The sequence below is a fragment of the Cryptomeria japonica genome, chromosome 8, assembly GCF_030272615.1.
Source record: "Cryptomeria japonica chromosome 8, Sugi_1.0, whole genome shotgun sequence".
Lineage (NCBI taxonomy): Eukaryota > Viridiplantae > Streptophyta > Pinopsida > Cupressales > Cupressaceae > Cryptomeria > Cryptomeria japonica.
The window spans coordinates 189179051-189190503 of NC_081412.1; positions in this window are offsets into that span (position 1 = coordinate 189179051).

The window sequence follows — 11453 nt, forward strand, 5'->3', positions numbered from 1 at the left end:
TTAAAATCACTTATCTTCGACTAGCTAGAGGGTCCCTTATCATTGATGGGCTAGTCTCTGTGTTTGTTCCTACCGACTGGCGGGTGGTGGCGATGGTCAACTACTTGTAACTCAACAGGATGAGCGTCCCTCTCCCGTCGAGTGCCGAGATCCTTTTGCGTGTGCCCCAGTGGACGGGTTGATGCCGACGTGGCAGGTGCTCGGGGCTCGACAGAGTGAGGTTCTTGGCCTGGCTGAGTGTTGAGCTCCTCGAGCTCTCTGTGTAGTGCCGATGTGGGTGGTGGGCCCAAGTCTGCATGGCGGTTTCATGGCAAGTGCTTGGGCCTCGGTGAGGGCCCTCTTCTCGTCTGGCCAAGTACTGAGTTCCTTGGAGGCGATTTTTGTGGGGCCTATTTTCTCGATCAACGACTAGTGTGGCTCTGTGGCCTCCTTTCCTCTGATAGTTTTCCCCCCCACAGAGGCACATTGGTCATTCGATCATCTTGGGCCTGCGATAGCAAGGGTGGACCCAACTCGATGCGTGGCGTGATCTTGGCCGTGTATTTTCACTTAAGGGCTGATCAGACGATGATGTTTTAAAGCTTCGTTGGAACTAATGGGGGCTATTGTGATGAATTCATGCACGTCCATCTTCGCGCACCTTCTAGGATCAATGATTGAAATTCAATTTTGCGGGATCCATTAGCATTTAAATCCTTTGTGCGGGGTGGTTGTTGACTCGATGGTCAAGGTCCTTTTCTGCTTGGTCGACACCCCAAATATGATATGTTTTGCACCCAACCATTGGGGATCGTCTCCATAACTCTAGAGGTGACTCCTGTAGTCGATTTCAGGTGCTGTCCATGCTCATTCAATGCGGTATGAAGACTTTTGTGCCCTGCATGCTATCATAGTGCATTCAATCACAAAGATATATTCCTTGCAGGGATATTTTGCTTTTCTAGAGGCAGAGGACGCTCTCAGAGCCAAATTCAACACGCCATCAGATCGTCCTTGATCTGATCTTCCTCTTCTCAGATATTTTGTAACCTAACCTTGGATAGGGTTAGAGTTTCTTAACCCCAACTCGATCTGAGTTATGCTTGAGCTATAAAGGCAATTTTGTCCCCTGTTTCAAGGATCTTCTTCCTTTTCTTCTGCAGAAAACTTATGTTTCTCTGCACTTGTAAAAATTTGCGTTGCCTTTACATGAATAGAATTCGCCTATTTTGCCTTCATTTAGTTCTTTAAACTTGTGTAATGTTTTGTCTTTTTGTCTGAATGGATTTTAGTTTGTTTCCTTAACATAGGTGAGTGTGTTGATCCCTTCAGGATATCATCTGTGAACTGGATCAGTTCCTCCTACTATCTTGCAAATTCCAACCTCCACTCTGCATTTTGGAAGCTAATTAGAATAGAATCTTGTGCATGCCTTGGGTGGTTTTATTTGTGTTTTGTGTAGCTATAGGCAGGGAAGATTACTTTCAGTCTAGTTGCAAAATTTATTTCCCCCCTTTCAAGCATCCCCTCTTTCTCCCTTTTCCTTTTCAGATTATAGATTAGGATTTATCAATGTTGGGTTAGTCCGACACTTGCACTCAGATTGGAAAGGAAACCGACCTTCTCCGGAGACTCAACCTCACTTTTGCAAGCCCCACACTTGGGAGGTTGTTTCCACATTGCACAAGGTTGATGATCAAGGTTATTCATCAAGTGGATTCAACTTTTGTAACAACATTACCCACACCTTGCACCTCTTTCTAACTTACCATCCTTTACCCCTTATAACTCCCATCTCCCGACACCTTCTTTATTACCTTCCCCAAGCTTCCTTTTCATAACTACTACCCCACCTTACACCTCACTCTACCCCACATCCCTTCCACCTTATCGCCTGCGTGGCACCTCTTTACCACATTTCCCCATCTTTATTGCCACAATATCCCCTTCACTATCACACCTTTCCCCTCCCTTTCCACACCCATGGCATTTTTGGGCCCCAATAGAACTTTAAGATGGAGAATATAAAGCACTCCACTTTAAATTTAATCCAAACTTCCAAAGCTCGTATCTGCTCAAACATGATTCACATTGAAATAAGATTTTAATTACTGATTCGCTTCAAAAGGAGAGAAAATTTTCAAGCAGCTCAAGATGTTAAGCAAATTGATGGCACTTCACAACACAGAAAAAATATGATTAAGGCTTAGTTAGACTCAACTGTGCAAATGAGGGTAGAAAACACCACTTGACAATGTGAGAGAATTGACACTCAGAAAGATAAGTAACATGTTTGTTAAATTTTGTTTTGTACAAACAAGGTTTCAAAGACCAATTTGTTTTGGTAAGGAGAGGCAAGCAAAATTTGATTGATCAATCATCTGCTACAAATGAAGCCGTAGTGACTGATTCAAAAATGAATATTTTTGTTCATACAAGTATAAGTAATGTTTTTCACTAGATGAATTTGTGCAAATGATCCTATAAAAGCCTCCACTTCAAGTTTGGATTTGGCAAGATGAAAATGATGCAAATGAAAGACAAAACCCCGCTTAGTTAGTGCAAATGGAAGATAAGATGTCAACTTGTTGGAAGCATATAATGGTACAAATGGAAGTGAAAATGCCGCCCATGATTGAGTGTACAATTGAAGAACAAAACACTGATTTGTCATCAACATTTGATCAAGAGAGGATATAATACTTTGTATTTTATTCTGTGTTTGATTGTGCTAAAAAACACATCAACATAATTGGCGCTAGAGGGAGGGCATGATTGTGATGAATGCCTGAACAACTGAAATCCAGATTCTATCAATTTATATTTGTGGGAGTTATCTCAAGCCTTTTTACTCCTCTCCATGCTAGATCAAATGACAATAGATGCATGAATGCAAACTCTTGATCATATGAATTCAGTCGGAGGTCAATGAAAAGACATCCTCAAAGCTCAACGAAGTCATCATAGGAGGAAAGAAAGTACGCAGGGTCATTAATTGGACTTACAAAAGAAAGTAAGCAATTCACGCTACTGGAACCAGAGTGAGATTTCAAGTTGAATTCGATATTTGCAAGATCTCTTTTATTCCAAAAAATCCAAAAAAGTTAAAAAAAATAAAAAATTTTAAAAAAAAATCAGAAAAAAAGGTTTCTCAATGGAGCAACAACATTGCCAAGATGAGCAACAAGTTGATACTCAACAACTTTGGTGGAGGTTGAATGCTGCACTTTACCCACAGAGATTGTTTGAGTTTGCATCACTAGGGAAGTGTAGAATCCACGAGACGAATGAACACAATGAAATGCATTGCTTGACATTCTTGTCAAGGATGGAATCAGTAGTACAAGAAAATATTTTTATTTAGGATGTTCCCAAGCCAGAAGCAAAAGAAGGCAATTTTAGTGTCCCAGAGAGCAATGATCCTCTTTCTAGATTCTTAGGGATGATTGAAGGTTAACTTGTCCTGAATGGTGAACTACATTTAGAAAACATATTGCTACCATATGGTGTAGGATTCATAATGCACCACACTCCAAATTTACTTGCTCATTGTGCAAAATGGCTATTAGCCAAGTCAGTTATTAGTTTGGATTACCAACCCTATCCAAGGACGAGTGTATCATGAATTTTTCTTGGAGTGCATACCTTGCAGCTGAATTTAGAAGAACACAAGAACAAAACATTGCTACACCATTAGATGGTGAAGGAAACTAGTTGCAAGTTGATGACACAAATCAACCTAATGATCAATGTATAACAGCGAATGAGAGCTTTCCATATCTTGCACCAAAAGAGGAATATGTTGGAATACAAATCAAGGAAGAAAATAATTCAACAACCTTCCAAGAAGAGGAATTCCTTGAGGAATTTTCAATCATGCTACAAAAGGAGATCCTTGAGAATGAAATGCAAGAAGTTTCATGTAGCAGCCTTGTAGGAGAAAACAATCATATTGAGATGTTGAACAAAGAACTACAAGTTATCACTAGTGAACCTAAGTATAAAGAACAATTTGAAGGAGCGCTCAAAGACATCATCACCATCATTCTATTTGAGGGGGCACTGAAAGGTCTCATGGAGGAAGTACAAATGGAATGACTGTCAATTTTTTTTCAAGACAAACAAGTTATTGTGAGTGATATGATTCATCATCAAATCCGGCCTCCCGAGACATTGCTTGAGGATGAAATACCACCAAAGATTGTATTTGATCAACTAGAGGAAAATTTTGAAGCTCAACCTATTAAGGAGTCCCTAATTCTTGAAGATATGCTTATGAAGTTTCATAAGAATGCATGGTTTATGCAAGATGTCACTATGAAAACAAAAGATGTTAAGCTATTCGAAGGGGCACTAAGTTTATTTCAAGAAGAACCTGCAAGTGAGAATCAACACATTGTGGATGCCCATAGAATGGTACATCATCAATGGCGACCTCTTGAAGCAACTGATAATCTCTCTTCTTATGATGAAAAGGTCGAGAGCGCACAAGAATTTCTATTGGAGCCCAAAACACGCCAAGTTGTCTCTTTCCTTAATCCTAGTTTTAAAAGTTGTTATGATTTTGATTAAGGGGGTTTAGGAAAAACAACTTGCATATGGAATGAGAATGGACCTAATGAATTGCCTCAATTGCTTATCTTGTGTGAAGATTTGCTTGAATATGAGACTTGCTTAGTGAGAACCTACTTCTCTGAGTTTAAGAATAAGTTTGCCTATCTCTGAACCATCACCTTTGCCATGCTTTTGTTGAACATTCTGGGAAATCATGTGAGATCTTGTACATATCTAGGTCTTTTGAGTCATATTTGTCTTAATATTCTTGTATATAGCTTTAGAGTAGGTTTTCCTTTTGTGTGTTTTAGTTAGAGGTCTTATTGAGCCTTGTTCTTAATTTGCCTTGAGTCATTTGACTCAAGAATCTTAGGTGGCTCAAATAGTTTAGTTGTGTGCTTGCTTTAGCTTAGTTTGATTTTCTTTAAGTTTTAGTTTTCTTTAGAGTCAGCTGTTTTGCTTAGTTTAGGTGTCCTAAGTGGGAGCCTTCATTTGTGAGAAAGACATTTGTGTTGTTTTCTCACATGCTAGTAAAATTTTTGGATATCATGTTCGGTCCATTTCTTGGATATCTATTTATGAAGTTCTTTTGAATTCAAGGTTGTTCCTCTTTAACTTTATCATTTGGTTAGGACTTGTACTTGACTCAGAAGAGAATCACCTTCTGTGTCTTCATACCAATATCTTTTGATTTCTATATTTTACACGCTTAATCAAATTGCTCTAAGTCATTGTGGTTTCTTAGATAAAGTCATGGCTAGTGAAAAATCTAAAATCCTGCTTACACGCCATTGTAATTCTCAAACCCAAGTGATCTTCATTGCTTACGATCCAAATTGTGAAGTGTGGAAAATATGTGAAAAGAAAGCAGTATCAAAAGAAATAAAGAAAGACAAAAATAAGAAAGAAAAAGAAAAAATCAAGAAAAGAAAAGAAAAAATGAAATGAAAATGAAATATCAAAAACATTTGGCTTTGGGAACATGTGAGTAACTCCATCGGGGATATGGACGCCCGATCGAGAATAGAGCAATGTTTGTGAGATTACAACAATAGCCTCATTGGGGCTATAGATGCTCGCTGGCAGCAAGACTCTATCCACGATACTTATGAAGTTTGGATAAACTACTTAGCTAGTCATGGTGGATTATAAGGGTCACAATGTTCTCATGAGCCGAAATGAATACTATTGGAGTTGAGGAAAAATCAACTCTACAACTCCCAAAGATCACCTGCATGCAAAACTGTCACAAAAGGAGAGAAGCAAAAAAGCTATGGAGGCCAGAATTCAGAGATCCAGAAAAGAGGAGTCATATTGATTGTGCAACAAGAATGCAATTCAATAATTACTATTATGAAAATACAAAGAGAGAATCCTTATAAAAGGATACTCAAAACCCTAAAGGAGAAAACTCTAAAGAATTATAAGATTCCTAAGTTTAGCTTAAGCATCGAGAATAATAGACTAATGATTAAATAAATAATTATTAGCTAATAAAAGATAACTCTAACACCCCCCCTTAAGATGAACTTAGGGAGTAGCTAAAAAACAACTAAGGACTAAAAAAGCATATAAACAATGCAGGAAAGCAATAATAGGTCCCGACAACTAGGCCTGATGAGGTACCCAAGTACAATAAAATCTCTGTAAAGTGGAGAAAAATGAGAAAACCCCGTGGGAACAAAACTCCTCTCCAAGAAGAGATGAAAGCTCAAGTGAAGGACTAAGAAGCCTCCAAACAAGAGTGAAGAACACCACTGAAGCATGAAATAACTACAAACACTGTCGAAGAGTAATTGCTGATCTGAAGAAACTCCACTGAAATAGAACATGACTAGGTAGAGAAGACTGTAATCTGCATGAGTGCCCTCAAATGACACTACTCGAATTGAATGACAAACACAGGCAAACAAGTGAACTCGAAGATACAGATGTCATGAAACACCAAAGCCTAAAGAGATAATCAATCGAACCAAGGAAGCATTAGAACCAATAGGACAAACCTCCCCATAATGCTGAAAAGGGAGAGGGACAAGTACACTGAAAAGAACGACCAACAAGAACTGCATGACGAAGAACCAAGAACATCGAAGGTGTAGAGAAGATACATAGTGTCGTGGAAGGAACACTCACTTGAAACACATCATGAGGCTAATGTCGTGGAGAAACACTCACTTGACAAAGGTAGATGGAAAACAAAAGGCAAACATCAACCTCCCATGGCACTTTATAAGTAGTGCATGTACAATAAGGCACAAGGTGTGCAAGATCCCAAGTATGCAATGCATGGTGGCACTTTATCTCAGTGAGTTTGCATAATAAAATGGTACAATGATAAGAAGAGATAGAAGACTGGAAACAGAAAGAACAACCAAAGACGAGACATCCTACTCAAATAAAGAGATCCCAGGACTCGAAACATCCAAGATATTCACCAGAGTGCTGATAAGAAAAAAACTGAATAAAATATACCTGGAGCAAAATCTGGAAAGAAAACTCATATGAATGGAAATAACAGAGAACAAGATTTCCAATGATATAAAGTTTTCGAAAAACGGAGTTTGGATGCTCAAGTTATGTCTCCCAAAGTGCAAAAATGAACCTCTGGCTTTGACAACAAAAAAAACCATCAAAAAAACAAAATAGAAAATTCAAACCTCCAGATCTGGATAGAGCTCGGAGAAAAAGGAGAAAACCCCGTGGGAACAAAACTCCTCTCCAAGAAGAGATGAAAGCTCAAGTGAAGGACTAAGAAGCCTCCAAACAAGAGTGTTCCAAAAGATAAGAACAAAAAGAAGAGAATGAAGAACACCACTGAAGCATGAAATAGCTGCAAACGTGTCATAGAAGGAGAGAAGCAAAAAAGCTATGGAGGCCAGAATTCAAAGATCCAAAAAAGATGAGTCATATTGATTGTGCAACAAGAATGCAATTCAATAATTATAATTGTTATGCAAATACAAAGAGAGAATTCTTATAAAAGGATACTCAAAACCCTAAAGAATTATAAGATTCCTAAGTTTAGTTTAAGCATAGAGTATAATAGACTAATAATTAATTAAATAATTATTAGCTAATAAAAGATTACTCTAACACCCCCCCTTAAGATGAACTTAGGGAGTAGCTAAAAAACAACCAAGGACTACAAAAACATGTAAAAAATGCAAGAAAGCAACAATGGGTCCCGACAACTAGGCCTGATGAGGTACCCAAGTACATTAAAATCTTTGTAAAGTGGAGAAAAAAGAGAAAACCCAGTGGGAGCAAAACTCCTCTCCAAGAAGAGATGAAAACTCAAGTGAAGGACTAAGAAGCCTCCAAACAAGAGTGTTCCAGAAGATAGGAACAAAAAGAAGAGAATGAAGAACACCACTGAAGCATGAAATAGTTGCAAACATTGTCGAAGAGTAATTGCTGATCTGAAGAACCTCCACTGAAATAGAACATGACTAGGTAGAGAAGACTATAATTTGCATGAGTTTCCTCAAATGACACTATTTGAATCAGATGGAAAACAAAGGCAAACGACTAAACTCGAAGATACAGATGACATGAAACACCAAAGCCTGAAGAGCTGATCAATCGAACCAAGGAAGCATTAGAACAACAAGACAAACCTCCCCATAATGCTGAGAAGGGAGAGGGACATGTACACTGAAAATAACGGCAACAAGAACTACATGACAAAGAACCAGAATCATGGAAGGTGCAGAGAAAGTACACAGTGTCGTGGAAGAAACACCCACTTGACACACATCATGAGGCTAATGTCATGGAAGGAACACTCACATGACAAAGGTATATGACAAACAAAAGACAAACATCAACCCCCCTATGACACTTTATAAATAGTTCATGTACAATAAGGCACAAGATGTGCAAGATTCCAAGTATACAATGCATGGCGGCACTTTATCTCAGTGCGTTTGTATAAATAAAATGTTACAATGATCAGAAGAGACAGAAGACTAGAAATAGAAAGAACAACCAAAGATGAGACATCCTACTCAAAGAAAGAGATCCCAAGACCTGAAACATCAAATATATTCATTAGAGTGCTGAAAAGAAAAAAAACTGAATAAAATATTTCTGGAACAGATTCTGGAAAGAAAAATCATATGAATGGAAAGAACACAAAACAATATTTCCAGCGATATAAAATTTTCGAAAAATGGAGTTCGGATGCTCAAGTTATGTCTCCTGGAGTGCAAAAACGAACGTTTGGATTTGACAAAAAAAAAATGCCATCAAAAAAACAAAATCAAATGTTCAAACCTTCAGATCTGGATAGAGCTCGAAAAGAGCTTTCCGATGATATACGATTTGTCGAAAAAAGCCTTCGTATGACCAAGTTACGACCAAAAAAAAAACCCCCTCATTTAGGCATAAAGAGGGAAAAAAAAATTAAAAAAAATTGATGAAAGTTTTATGACGCATTTGCAGTTACAACCGTACGGTTTTTTGTGCCTCGAAAAACGTGCTAATAAAATTCCATGTCCCAGATGCCCCTGTCCTTGAAAATAGGTAAATTATATATCAAAATTCATGGAATCAACCTTCTGAATTCAACTGTGAGGTCCTTTTGGCACGAAAATGTACCAAAAAATAAGCTACCCCCAGAAATGGAAAAAAACAATTGCACAAACCCCCGAATACACAGATCTGAAGAACAAGACCCAAAATCTCTCATGAAGAGAACAGGGGCATGCAGATTTGGATCTCTGATACCATATTGGAGTTGAGGAAAAATCAACTCTACAGCTCCCAAAGATCACTTGCATGCAAACCTGTCACAAAAGGAGAGAAGCAAAAAAGCTAAGGAGGCCAGAATTCAGAGATCTAGAAAAGAGGAGTCATATTGATTGTGCAACAAGAATGCAATTCGATAATTATAGTTGTTATGAAAATACAAAGAGAGAATCCTTATAAAAGGATACTCGAAACCCTCAAGGAGAAAACCCTAAAGAATTATAAGATTCCCAAGTTTATCTTAAGCATAAAGTAAAATAGACTAATAATTGAATAAATAATTATTAACTAATAAAATATAACTCTAACAAATACATTTACACACACATGGGTAATTAAAGACTAAGTGCCTTGTCCAGTTTGGGATTCTTCTTCTACCTTGAGTATGTTTCCTAGTCTCTTGATAAGTTGGGTTGAATTTTTTGGAGATTCTAAGTGTGGATTGGGTATTTATCTTTGAAATGTTTAGGAACATTTATTCCAGGAGGCTCTAGATGTTGTGACTTTTTCACACATTGCCCCATTGCAAATGGGGACCCCCACCTTTTCACTTTTTGTTAGTTGTCTTAGCTTAGCCGTTGGTAGTTGTCGAGTCTTTTCTATTAGCTTCTTGTTTGTAGTTGCTTAGGAGCTGATCAAGTCTCTTTCTTTAGGATGAAGTGAGGTACAACACTTCCTTTTCCCTCCAAAGCTTTCGATCTTCCCTTCCCAACACTACTAGTGGATGCCCAAATCCGATCGCTTCCCTTCCATCTCCCCTCATTTTCATTTCCCTCTATCTTTTCTTCCATATCCCTCATACATTCATCCTTCATATCCCTTCCATAAACCTCTCCACCTCACCTTCCTAACATTTCATCCATAAACCTCTCCTTCCATCTCACCCCACTACCTACTTTTATCCTAATCACTACCCTCCTTTCCTCCCATCCCTCACTACATTATATTTCCCAACTTCCATCCTACATTCCAACCTACCCCTACCACTACCTATATCCCATCCTAACTATCCCTTACACCCCCCTACATCCTTCATTATTAACCTTCCTATCTTATTCTACATCCATTAACCTACCCATCCACTACCCACACTCCCTTACCCTACCCCCTACCCCTATCCTATCCTAACTCCCTCCATAACTCCTTATACCTCCCACATAATCCTATCCTATATTCCCCAACACCTTACACCTTATATGCTAACACACTCCTTATTTCCTATATAGTGGTACAAATGGAAGTGAAAATACCTCCCAATTGTGATTAGTGTTGAAGGACTTTAAAAAAGAAAATGTAAGGTCATGAGGATAACAATTCACTAATAGAAAAACTAGTCATGTAAACCAAATATTACAAGACATTACACCTCTTCTTTATGTGGAGGAAAGAACTTAGAACCAGGGATTGCATTTGTACCATATAACATGCTATGTGTGAGAAGATCTAGGGCAAACTACATGTTTTTATTGTTGAGGGTAACCTGGTATGATTGAGAAATTGTGGAGTTTATAATGATGTCATAAATCAACAAAGATGTGAGGGCAATTTATAATTGCTGGTGTGGAAATTCAATATTTTATAATTATTGTGCTTGAAATGTCATGTGATAATTATCATTAATAGTAAGACACACAAACGTTTTGCATCATATATGGCATTATTGTAATGTCCCCTTTTTGAAATAGGATTTAATAATAAATAAAATAAAATGAAATATAAATTTTTAATATAATTAAAATTTAATAAGTTTAATGAATGCGTGTAGTTTATTTTGTACACGCTCTGTTTTGAAGAGGCTGGCCCACGCCCACCACGTGTTAGCATGACACTCCTTCTTAGTGCTCATTTCTTTATTGTGTTAGTTAAGCTGCACGCTCTTGACGCGTGGTGTTTCTTTTGTGGCGCTTGTTTTTGTCTCGAGTGAATGGGACCCATAGTATGCAACCGAGCGTTATGTTGCATGGTAGTTCCCCGAGAGTTCCTGGGTTAGTAGTTTGTAGAGCCCAAGCCTCTACCCCTCCTGCTACCACGTGTCTTCTATGGCAGCAGACCAAAAGTATTTGCATTTTTAGTTGTAGATGAACCACCAGAGGATATTTTTGATACGGATAACATAATAGCGGAATGCGGTTTTGCTAGAATCCAAGGGTAGTTTTCTTTTGTAGTTTTTT